Raw genomic sequence first — 12,862 nt, 5'->3', positions numbered from 1 at the left:
CCCATCCCAGTCCCTCCCAGTCCCATCCCAGTCCATCCCAGTTCCCCCCAGTCCCATCCCAATCCCTCCCAGTCCCATCCCAGTCCCCCCATTAGGCCCCACAAAGCCTGAAACCACTTTAATCACAAAAATAGACTCTGTGCGGCGGCTCCTATAAAAAGGGGGGGCTCTGGGGAGGGGCGGGCGCCCCCCGCCCGTGTCAGGAGCAGGCGGGGGGGTCGCGGCAGGGGGGGCGCGCCCCGAAGAAGGCGGGCTCGGTCAGGGGGTGCAGCAGCAGCAGGAACCCCAGAACGCCCAGCAGGTACGCGGGGAGCAGCGCCCGGCGCCGGGGGTGCCCCAGGGCCGCGCCCAGCGCCGGGAAACCCATGGAGTTACAGAAGGAGTGGCACAGCACGGGCCCCGCCAGGTGACCTGGGGACGGGGACGTGGGGTTGGCACCCCAAAATCACACCCGGCACCCCCAGATCATCGACACCCACCCCGGGGTCACAGCATCCCCCAAATCCCCCCAGGGAGTTACAGAAGGAGTGGCACAGGATGGGCCCTGCCAGGTGACCTGGGGACCGGGGGGGGGGACACGGGGGTTGGCACCCCAAAATCACCCCCCAAAAATACACCTGGGGATGGGGAAATGGGGTTGGCACCCCAAAATCACACCCCAAATACACACCCGGCACCCCAAAGCTCTGCCAGGGCGATCAACCATTCCCTGGGATCCCCAAATCCCCCCAGGGAGTTACAGAAGGAGTGGCACAGCACGGGCCCCGCCAGGTGACCTGGGGACGGGGACATGGGGTTGGCACCCCAAAATCACACCCCAAAAACACCCCAAACACACCCCAAATACATCTGGGGATGGGGAAATGGGGATTGGGGACCCCAAAACCCACCCCAAACACACACCTGGGGATGGGGAAATGGGGATTGGCACCCCAAAATCACACCCCAAAATACACCTGGGGACAGGGACACGGGGATTGGGGACCCCAAATACACCTGGGGATAGGGCCATAGGGATTGGCACCCCAAAATCACACCCCAAACACACCTGGGGACAGGGACACGGGGATTGGCACCCCAAAAACCCAACTGGGGATGGGGAAATGGGGATTGGGGCCCCCCAAACCCCCCGGGCCCCCCAAACCCAAACGCACCGGTCCTGAGGAACAGGAAAGCCGTGTAGGCCCCGAACACGGCCGTGTAGGAGAACTGGAATGCTGGGGGGAAAAGGGGGGGTCAGGGACACCCCAAAACCCCCCGGGACCCCCAAATCCATCCCTCATCCCTGAGAGAGGATCAGAGGCATCACAGGAGCCACCCTGGACACCCCAAATCCACCCCGGGATACCCCAAATTCCATCCTGCGCACCTCAAATCCTTCCCGTGGACACCCCAAATTCCTCCTGGACATCAAATTGTCCCCAGACACCCCAAATCTCACCCTGGACACCCCAAAACCCCCATGGAGACCCCAAATTCCACCCTGGGCACCCCAAACTCCCTCAGGACACCCCTGGACTCCCAAAATTCCCCCCAGACACCCCAAATCCTCTCCCTGGACACCCCAAACTCCCCCAGGACACCCCAAATCCTTCCCTTGGACATCCCTAGACACCCCAAATTCCTCCTGCACACCCCAAATCCTTCCCCTGGACACCCCAAATCTTCACCCTGGACACCCCAAACTCCCTCAGGACACCCCAAATCCCACCCTGGACACTCCAAATTTGCTCAGGACACCCCAAACTCCCTCAAAACACCCTGGGACCCCCCCAAATTTCCCCCTAGACACCCCAAATCCCACCCTGGACACTCCAAATCAAATCCTGGACACCCCAAATCCCACCCTGGACTCCCCAAATCTTCACCTTGGACACCCCAAATTCCCTCCAGACACCCCCAAATCTTCACTCTGGACATCCCAAACTCCCTCGGGACACCTCAAATCCTTCCCCTGGACGCCCCAAATTCCTTCTGCACAACCCAAATCCCCACCCTGGGTACCCCAAATTTTCACCTCGGACATCCCAAATTCCTCCTGGACACCCCAAATCCCACCCTGGACACCCCAAATTCCCTCAGGACCCCCCCAAAATGCCCCCCAAATCCCCCCGGCCCCCCTCACCTGCTGCCATGAAGATGCTGCCCACGGAGCCGTGGCGGAAGCGGAGCTGCTCGATCACGTGGTGGAAATGGGCTGGGGGGGCAGATTTGGGGTTTTTTGGGGGGGGATTTGGGGTTTTTGGGGGGGATTTGGGGTTTTTGGGGGGGATTTGGAGTTTTTTGGGGGGGTTTTGGGGTTTTTTGGGGGGGGATTTGGGGTTTTCGGGGGGGATTTGGGGTTTTTTGGGGGGATTTGGGGTTTTTGGAGAGGATTTGGGGTTTTTTTGGGGGGGATTTGGGGTTTTCGGGGGGGTTTTGGGGTTTTTTGGGGGGGGATTTGGGGTTTTTTGGGGGGGGATTTGGGGTTTTTTGGGGGGGGTTTGGGGTTTTTTGGGGGGGGATTTGGGGTTTTCGGGGGGGATTTGGGGTTTTTTGGGGGGATTTGGGGTTTTTGGAGAGGATTTGGGGTTTTTTTGGGGGGGATTTGGGGTTTTCGGGGGGGATTTGGGGTTTTTGGGCGGGATTTGGGGTTTTCAGGGGGGATTTGGGGTTTTTGGAGGGGATTTGGGGTTTTTGGGGGGATCAGGGAGTCAGTGGCAGTGTTTTGGGGGGATTTTGGTGTTATTTTGGGGTCCCGCTCACACACCCCAAGGAACAGGGAGCAGCCCCGTATGGGGGGGGTATTTTAGGGTATTTTTGGGGGGATTTTGGGGGATTTTAGGGTTGCACTCATTGGCCCCAAAGAAGAGGGGGCAGGCCAGTAGGGAGGGGTTTGGGGGTGGGGTTTTTGGGGTATTTTTGGGGTATTTTAGGGATATTTTGGGAGTATTTTAGGGCTCCACTCACCGACCCCAAAGAACAGGGGCCAGGCCAGCACAGGGGGGTGTTTTAGGGTATTTTTGGGTATATTTGAGGTATTTTAGAGTATATTTGGGATATTTTGCGGTTCCACTCACCAACCCCAAAGAGGAGGGGCCAGGCCAGCATGGGGTGGGTATTTTACGGTATTTTTGGGGTATTTTAGGGTATTTTTGGGGTATTTTAGGGTTTTACTCACCAACCCCAAAGAAGAGGGGGCAGGCCAGCCCGGGATGGTATTTTAGGGGTATTTTTAGGGGATTTTAATGTATCACTCAGCGACCCCAAAGAACAGGGGCCAGGCCAGCACAGGGGGGTGTTTTAGGGTATTTTTGGCTATATTTGAGGTATTTTAGAATATATTTAGGATATTTTGGGGTTCCACTCACCAACCCCAAAGAACAGGGGGCAGGCCAGCCTGGGATGGTATTTTAGGGTATTTTTGGGGTATTTTGGGGATATTTTGGGGCTCCACTCACCGACCCCAAAGAACAGGGGGCAGGCCAGCCTGGGATGGTATTTTAGGGTATTTTTGGGGTATTTTGGGGATATTTTGGGGCTCCACTCACCGACCCCAAAGAACAGGGGGCAGGCCAGCACGGCAGGGCCCGGCCCCGTGCAGGGCACCAGCATGGGCAGCATGCAGGCCCTGAACACCAACTCCTCTGTCAGAGGTGCCACCACCTGGTTCCGCAGCCAGCGCACGTCCCCGAGGCACAGCGCCCACACCCGCGGGTCTGGGGGACCCCAAAAACCCCACAGGGCTGAGCCCCAAAATCCCAAACATGACAAACCCCAAAAAACCCCAAAAAAACCAAAAAAAAACCCCAAAAAATCCAGCCCTGGTTCTGTATTCATAGCACATTCCCCAGGCACAGCGCCCACACCCGCGGGTCTGGGGGACCCCAAAAACCCCACAGGGCTGAGGCCCAGAATCCCAAACATGATACACGCCAAAAAAAAACCCCAAAAAACCAAAAAAAAATCCATCCCTGGTTCTGCAGCCCATGCACCAAAAATCCCACAGAGCTGAGCCCCAAAATCCCACAGAATTTATGCCCAAAATCCCACAAAACTGAGCCCCAGAATCCCATAAAACTGACCCCAGAATCCCACAAAACTGACCCCAGAATCCCACAGAACTGAACCTAAAATCCCATAGAATTGATCCTTAAAATGCCATAGAGCTGACCCCAAAATCCCATAAAACTGAGCCCAAAAATCCCATAAAACTGAGCCCAAAAATCCCATAAAACTGAGCCCAACAATCCCATAGAGCTGACCCCAAAATCCCATAAAACTGAGCCCCAAAAATCCCATAAAACTGAGCCAAAAATCCCATAAAACTGAGCCCAAAAATCCCATAAAACTGAGCCCAAAAATCCCATAAAACTGAGCCCAAAAAATCCCATAAAACTGAGCCCAAAAAATCCCATAAAACTGAGCCCAAAAAATCCCATAAAACTGAGCCCAAAAATCCCATAGAGCTGACCCCAAAATCCCATAAAACTGACCCCAAAATCCCATAAAACTGACCCAAAAATCCCATAAAGCTGACCCCAAAATCCCATAAAACTGACCCCAAAATCCCATAAAACTGACCCCAAAATCCCATAAAACTGACCCCAAAATCCCATAAAACTGACCCAAAAACCCCATAAAACTGATCTCCAAAACCCCACAGAACTGAGCCCCAAACCCCCCCAAACTCCCCCATTTCACCCTCTTATCTCCCCCAAACCCCCCCCCCCAGTGTTGGGGACCCCCAGCCCCCCCCAAACCCCAATTCCCGACCCCCAAACCCCAACTCCTGCCCCCCCAAATTGGCGCCCCCTCCCCAAATTGTGCCCCCTTACCCAGGGCCACCCTGATGCCATCGAGCCAGCGCCAGGGACAGTCCATGGACAGCTGGATCAGGGGGCCCAGGAACAGGATCTGGGGGGTCAGGGGGGGTCAGGGGGGGTCGCACCCCCCTTTCCCATCCCCTAGGGGTCAATGGGGGGGATTTGGGGGGTTTTGAGGGGGGGGTTCCCCGTTTTTCACCCCATGCCCACCATGGGGAGTGGGATTAGAAGAGGGGGCAGGATTTGGGGTTGGGGGGATTTGGGGGGGGTCTAGAGGGATTTGAGGGTCCCAGAAGGGTTTTGGGGGGGCTCAGGGGAGGTTTGGGGGGTCCTGAGTGGGTTTGGGGGTCCCAGGGGGTCCCAACCCCTCCCACCTCCACCACACATGAAAGGCCCAGGAAAAGCATTTGGGGTGGGGGGCTCTCAAAAAATTCTGGGGGGGGTCCTGGGGGTCAGGGGGATTTTGGGGTCCCTGGGGAGGTCATGAGTGGATTTTGGGGGGGTCTCGAGTTGATTTTGGGGGGTTCTGAATGGATTTTGGGGGGTCCTGAGTGGATTTTGGGGGGTCCTGATTGGATTTTGCGGGTCCCAACCCTTCCCACCCCCACCACATTTGGGGTGGGGGGCTCTCAATAAATTCTGGGGGGGGGTCCTGGGGGTTCAGGGGGATTTTGGGGGTCCCTGGGAGTGTCCTGAGTGGATTTTGGGGGGTCCTGAGAGGAATTTGGGGGTCCCAGGTGGTCCCACCCCCACCACAGGTCAAAGGACCAGGCAGAGCATTTGGGGTGGGGGATGCTCAATAAATTCTGAGGGGGCTCCTGGGGGTCAGGGGGATTTTGGGGGTCCATAGGTGTGTCCTGAGTGGATTTTGGGGTGTCCTGAGTGGAATTTGGGGGGTCCTGAGTGGATTGTGGGGGGTCCTGGGGTCCTGAGAGGAATTTGGGGGTCCCAGGTGGTCCCACCCCCACCACACAGGAAAGGCCCAGGAAAAGCATTTGGGGTGGGGGGCCCTCCATAAATTCTGGGGGGGGTCCTGGGGGTCAGGGGGATTTTGGGGGTCCATAGGTGTGTCCTGAGTGGAATTTGGGGGGTCCTGAGTGGATTTTGGGGGGTCCTGAGTGGATTGTGGGGGGTCCTGAGTGGATTTTGGGGGTCCCAGGAGGTCCCACCCCCACCACACAGGAAAGGCCCAGGAAAAGCATTTGGGGAGAGGGGCCCTCCATAAATTCTGGGGGGGGTCCTGGGGGTCAGGGGGGATTGTGGGGGGTCGCAGCCCCCCAGACCCACCATGGTGAGCAGCAGAGGCAGCAGCGTGGCCGGGAGCAGCCCCTCGAGGCGCAGCCCCAGCAGGGCGGGCAGGGGGGTGTCGGCCTGGGGAGGGGGCAAACGGAAATTGGGGAGGGGTCGGCGAGGTCTGGGGGGGCTCTGAGACCCCCCCCCCCCTCAGATTTTGGGGACCCCCCCCCAAACTCACCTTGACCCCCGTGAGCTCCTTCCAGAGCCACACCAGGGCCGGGGACAGCCCCGACACCACCAGGACGCTCGTGAAGCGACGCTTGATCACCGAGGGGTGGTCCTGAGGTGGGGAGGGGTCCCGAGGGGGGGCCTGCACCCCAAAATCCTCCCAGGGTACCCCCCGACACCCCCAGGCACTGAGAGACCCCCCCCAGCCCCTTTTATGGAGATAAAATCACCCCAAAAGCCACAAGGGGCTGTCCCAACCCCATGGACACCCCAAGGGACCCCAAATCCTCTCCCGGGACCCAAAATTGCCCCCAGGGACCCCAAAATTGCCCCTGAGGAACCGTAAATCCCCCCCAAAGACCCCAATTATCCCCCAGGGACCCCCTCAGGGACCCCAAATCCCCCCCAGGGACCCCAAATCCCCCCCAAGAATCCAAAATTGCCTCCAGAGATCCCAAATCCCCCCCAGGGACCCCAAATCCTCCCCTCTAAGGAACCCCAGAGCCCCCCCAAAACCCTGTACATTCCCCCAGCCCCTCCCATAATCCAGAGACGCCCCCCAAATTCCTCCCCAGGTGTCCCATAGACCCCAAATCCCCCTGGGACCCCCCAGAGATGGCCCCAGACCCCTCAAATCTCCCCCAGACCCCCTGAATTCCCCCCAAATCCTCCCCAGACTCCCCAATTCCCTCTCAGATCCTGCCCAGACACCCCAATTACCCCCCAGACCCCTCAGATCCCTCCCTGACCTGCCATGCCCGCCCCCAGCCCCACGAATCCCCCTCAGATCCCCGGAATTCCCCTCAAATCCCCCCCAGAGCCCCCGAATTCCCCCCAAACCCCCTCCAGACACCCCATTTACCACTTAGGCGCCCTCCAGACCCCTCAAATCCCCCCTAGACCCCCCGAATCCCCCTCCAGACACCCCAATTTCCCCGCAGGTGCTTCAAGACCTCTCAGATCCCTCCCTGACCCGCCGTGCTCGCCCCCAGACCCCCTGAATCCCCCTCAGACAGCCCCAAATCCCCCCGGATCCCCCCGGCCGTACCTGGGCAGGGGGCTGCCCCACACGTACAGGCTCCCCACGTAGGAGCAGGCCAGGCTGAGGCAGCCGAGCACGGCGGCCCAGCACGGCCCGGCCCGGGCGGCTCCGGTGCCTCCGGGGGCCGCTCCCGACCCCGGCCCGGCCCAGGGGGAACCGGGGGGCTGAGGGGCCGCCATGGCGGGGGCGGGGCCTGAGCGGGAGGGGCGGGGCTTGCGCGGGGGGCGGGGCGAGGGGAGGAACGGGGGCGTGGCCGCCACGGGGGGCGGGGCGAAGGAGGGACGGGGGCGTGGTTATGGAGCCGTTGGGGCGGGGCTTGTGGGCGGTGGGTGTGGTTATGTAAATGAGGATGCGTCGGTAATGGGCGGGGCGATGGGGTTGAGCGGGAAACTGGGACGGACGGGGAAGAACTGGGATGGACTCAGAAACTGGAATGGACTGGGAGAAACTGGGATGGACTGGGAGGAACTGGGAAAATGGGAGAGACTGGGAGAAACTGGGAAACTGTGGGGACTGGAAACTGGGAGGGAGTGGGTTGGACTGGGATAAACTGGAATGGACTGGGAGAAACTGGGATGGACTGGGGAAACTAGGGGGAACTGGGATGGACTGGGAAACTGGGAGGGACTGGGAGAAACTGGGACGGACTGGGAGAAACTGGGATGGACTGGGAGAAACTGGGATGGACTGGGAAACTGGGAGGGACTGGGAGAAACTGGGATGGACTGGGGGGGATTGGAAAACAGGGAAGGGCTGGGATGGACTGGGGAAACTGGGGCGAACTGGGATGGACTGGGAAACTGGGAGGGACTGGGAGAAACTGGAATGGACTGGGAGAAACTGGGATCACTGGGGGGGACAGGGAAACTGGGATGGACTGCGAAATGGGAACTGGGAGGGTCTGGAGAGGACTGGGATGAACTGGGAGGGACTGGGAGGAACAGGAGAGACCAAGCAGGAATGACTGGGATAAGTGGGAATGACTGTGGGAAACTGGGAGTACTGGGGGAACTGGGAGTGACTGCGTGAACTGGGACTGGTGGGGAGAACTGGGATCAACGTTAACTGGGGGAACTGGGACTAACTGGGAGAACTGGGAGTGAATGCAGGAAATGAAACCCATGAAAGGAACGGGGGCCAACTGGTGTAACCGGGATGAGGCAGGACTGGCTGAACTGGGAGCACTGGGATGGGAGGGGGCTCTGTCTGTCCCTCAGGGCATCCACCCATCGGGGTCCTGCAGTTGGGGGGTCCTGGGGGTTACCGGGAGGCTCCTGGGGGTCCCCACAGGAGGGAGGGACCCCCAAACCTCACCTGGCCCTGGCTGCTCCTGTGCCCTTCCTCCTCCTCCTCCTCTTCCTCACCCTGCCGTGCCCTCCTTCCCCGGCGCTGCTTTTGGGGTGTCCCTGTGGGGCACAGGAGGGGGGTTCAGTGCCCCGGGGGGGTTTTGGGGACCCCCCAGCCCCCAATTTCCCCCTCACCCCCGCGGGGCAGCCCCGGCCGCCGCGAGACCTCGGCCCATCTGCGGCGCGCGGCCGCCGCCAGCGCCGGCGTGTCCTGCACCTGAAGGGGGGACACGGTGACATTGGGGACACCCCCAAACCCCCCTGTAACCCCGGGGGGACCCCCCCCGAACCCCCAAACCTGCAGGGCGCCCAGGCAGGCGCTGCGGAAGCGGCCGCTGGAGCTGGCGGCCACCACGGCCGTGAGCGCGGCCACCGCCAGGGCCTGGGCTCGGGCCACGCTCTGCTGGGCCTGCGGGGGGATTTGGGGGGTCAGGGGGGTTTTGGGGGCTCACGGCGGGTTTGGGGGGCTCGGGGGAGACCCCAAACCCCGCACGCACCTGGCGCTGGCGGCGCAGCCCCCCCAGCACGGGGAGCAGGAGCGCGCGGAGCCCCCGGGCCAGCGCGGGGCGGCCGAGGCGCAGCGTGGGCTCCAGCTGGGCCAGCAGCAGCCGCCGCATCCCTGGGGGGCACCCCGAAATTTGGGGGGGGTCCTCGAATTGTGGGGGACCCCCTTCAGGAGCGGGGGGACACCCCTGAACCACGGGGGTAACCCCAAAACCAAGGGGGTGCCCACAAACCTTGGGGTCAGCTTCCAAATTTTGGGGTCAGCCCAGCTCGGGGGGCCGAGCTGGAATGGGGAAACTGGGAAGGGGGGGGCACCCCAAAACCGTGGGGACACCCCCAAAATCTTGGGGACAGCCCTGAAATAAGGGGACAGCCCACAGGGACACCCCCAAACCACACGGACACCCCCAAAGCGATGAGGAGACCTCACAAAACTTGGGGACAGCTCAAGACCTCAGGACAGCTCTAAAATTTGGGGACCCTTTGAGCCGTGGCAACACCCCCAAAATTTGGGGACACTCCAAAGGTTTGGGGACACCCCCAGAGTTTGGGGACACTCCCAGGGCTTGGGGACACCCCAAAATCGGGGTCTCCCCCCCCTTACCTGTGTCGTACCCCCCAAAGGGGTCACGGTGCCGCAGGAAGAGGAAAACCAGGAGGGTTTTGGGGTCCCCCTCGGGGGAAGTTTGGGGGTCCCCGTCCCCCTCGGGGGGGTCCCAGCGCACCCCAAAGGTGACATCGGGGGGCACCGGATCTATGGGGACAATATGCAGGAGCTGAGAGAGGGAGGAACCCCAAAATCCCCCCAAAAAAACCCCAGGAACTCCACGGACCTTCCTCATCCTCACTGGAGCCTCGGGGGTCCGGGGGGGTTTTGGGGTCCGGGGGGGTTTTGGGGTTCAGGGGGGTTTTGGGGTTCAGGGGGGCCGCAGCCAGGCCGAAGCCCCCCCAGTCCCCCAGCACAGAGGGGTCCTGCAGGGTTGGGGGGGCCGGGGGGGGCACGGGGACCCCCGCGGGGTCAAACAGGTAAAGGTGGGGAGGTCAAGGAGAACAACGAGGGGGGTGGGGTCCCCCAAAATCCCCAGAACCCCAAATCCCACCCTGGGCACCCCAAATCCCACCTGGGCATCCTGAGATCCACCAGGGAACCCAAATTTCCCAACCACAGCACCCTGAGACCCACCCTGGACAACCCAAAAACTCTGAGACCCTTTCTGGGCACCTCAAATCCCCATGGATATCCCAAAACCCAACCCAGGACCCCAAATCCCACCCTGAGCACCCCAAATCCCATCCCAGGATCTCAAATCCCCCCAAATCCCACCCTGAGCACCCCAAACCCACTCTGGTGCCCCAAATCCCCCATGAACGCCCCAAACACTCCCATGAATGCTCCATATCCCACCCCAGGACCCCAAATCCACCCAAACCCCCCAAATCCCACCCTGAACACCCCAAATCCCACCCCAGGACCCCAAATTCACCCAAACCCCCCCAAATCCCACCCTGAGCACCCCAAATCCCACCACAGGACCCCAAATCCCCCCTTGAACATCCCAAATCCCACCCCAGGATCCCAAATCTCCCCCAGACCACCCCAAATCCCACCCTGAGCACCCCAAATCCCGCCCCAGACACCCCAAATCCCCCCAAACCCCCCCAGATTCCACCCCAAGACTCCAAATCCCCCCAAACCACCCCAAACCCCATCCCAAACACCCTCTGAACACCCCAAATCCCCCCCCAAACACCCCCCTGAGCACCCCAAATGCCCCCCAGCCCCCCCGGTGCCCCCTCCCGGATATCTGCACTCGGCACAGGGGGGGTCCGTGCCCGGGGGGGGTCCCGGGGGGGGTCCCGAGGGCGCACACCGGGAGCAGCTCCAGGTCCCCCCCGAATCCCGCGGCCGCCAGCGGGGGCGGCACCGGCAGCGGCAGCGGCGGCCCCGGGCACGGCCGGAGGCGGCTGCGGGGCGGCCTGGGGGGGACGGACCGGTATGGACCAGTTCGGATCCGTACAGACCAGTCTGGACCAGTTCGGACCAGTTCGGATCCGTACAGACCAGTCTGGACCAGTTCGGATCAGTACAGACCAGCCCGGACTGGTCTGGACCAATCTATCTGCCCCATCCCAGTTTCACCCTGTACTGCACCCCTGTCTCATCCCAGTTCATCCCAGTTTGACGCTGGGGTACTCCCCGCCCCACCCCAGTTCACCCTTTTCCGTTCCAACCTGTCCCAGTCCCATCCCAGTCCCTCCCAGTCCCATCTGAGTCCCCTCAATCCATCCCAGTCCCTCCCAGTACCCCCCAGTCCCATCCCAGTCCCTCCCAGTTCCCCCCAGTCCCATCCCAGTCCCTCCCAGTCCCATCCTGATCCTCCTCACACCCATCCCAGTCCCCTCCAGTCCAATCCCAGTCCCTCCCAGTTCCCCCCAAATCCATCCCAGTCCCTCCCAGTTCCCCCCAGTTCCCCCCAAATCCATCCCAGTCCCTCCCAGTCTCATCCCAGTCCCTCCCAGTTCCCCCCAGTCCCATCCCAGTTCCCCCCAGTCCCTCCCAGTTCCCCCCAGTCCGTACCCAGTGAAGTGCCGGCTCTGCACCCTCAGCCTCATTCCCACCTGCGCCCAGGGGGGCTCCGGGCTGGGGGACACGAGAGGGGGAACCCCAAGATCGGGGTGACCCCAATTATGGGTGGGGGACCCCAGTTTGGGTGACCCCAGTGTCAGGGTGTCCCCAATTTGAGGGTCCCCAGTTTGGGTGTCCCCAGTTAGGGGTGGGTGACCCCAGTGTCAGGGTGTCCCCAATTTGAGGGTCCCGGGGGTCTCACCTGAGGGTCCTGGATGTCACCTCCCCATCGATGCTGACACAGAAATGAAACTCGACCTGAAGGGGGGGGCGTGAAGGGGTCACTGAGGAACCCCCTCCCCTTTTTGGGGACCCCCCCAGGACCCCCAAAATCCCCCCGGGTACCTCGGGGTGCACGAGGCTGGTCCGGTGCAGGAGCTGCCACAGGGACCCGCGGGCGGGGGGCACCGGGGGGGGGTGACAGATCTGGGGGGGGACACAGAGGGGGCCCCAAAATCCTCCACAACCCCCGGCGGGGGGCACAGGATGGGGGACCCCAAAATCCTCCACAACCCCCGGGGGGGGGCACAGGATGGGGGACCCCAAAATCTTCCACGACCCCCGGGGGGGAAGCACAGGAGGGACCCCAATACCCCCCCAAGGAACTGAGCCCAATTTGGGGGGTCCCACCCCCTCCCCCGCATGTTTTGGGGTGTCCCACCCCCCCATGACCCCATTTCCCCTCCCCCCCCCCCACCGTGACCCCATTATTTCCCCCCCACCCCCCCCAAATCCAGGCCACCCCGACTATTTTTATCCTCCTGCCCCAATTCCAATTCCCGGGGGGCTCCTGGGGCCCCCCCGACCCCAATTCCTCCATCAAGGTGACTTTGGGGGGGGCTGGGAAAGAGAACAGAGAGTGGGGGGACCCCCAAAATCCCCCCCAAAACTCACCTGGAAGCTCCTTTGCACCTGAGCCCGGGCCAGGATCCGCCCGCAGCACGGGGGGAGATTTTGGGGGGCTCCCGGCAGCTCCTGCACCCCCCGAGGGGCTGGGGGGGATTTTGGGGGGGGGGTTAAAGGTTTAGGGGACCCCCAGTGGGGCTGGGGAGAAGATTGAGAGGATTTTGGGGAT

The sequence above is a fragment of the Ammospiza caudacuta genome, chromosome 32, assembly GCF_027887145.1.
Source record: "Ammospiza caudacuta isolate bAmmCau1 chromosome 32, bAmmCau1.pri, whole genome shotgun sequence".
Taxonomy (NCBI): Eukaryota; Metazoa; Chordata; class Aves; order Passeriformes; family Passerellidae; genus Ammospiza; species Ammospiza caudacuta.
Note: the sequence above shows the minus strand (reverse complement) of the source record.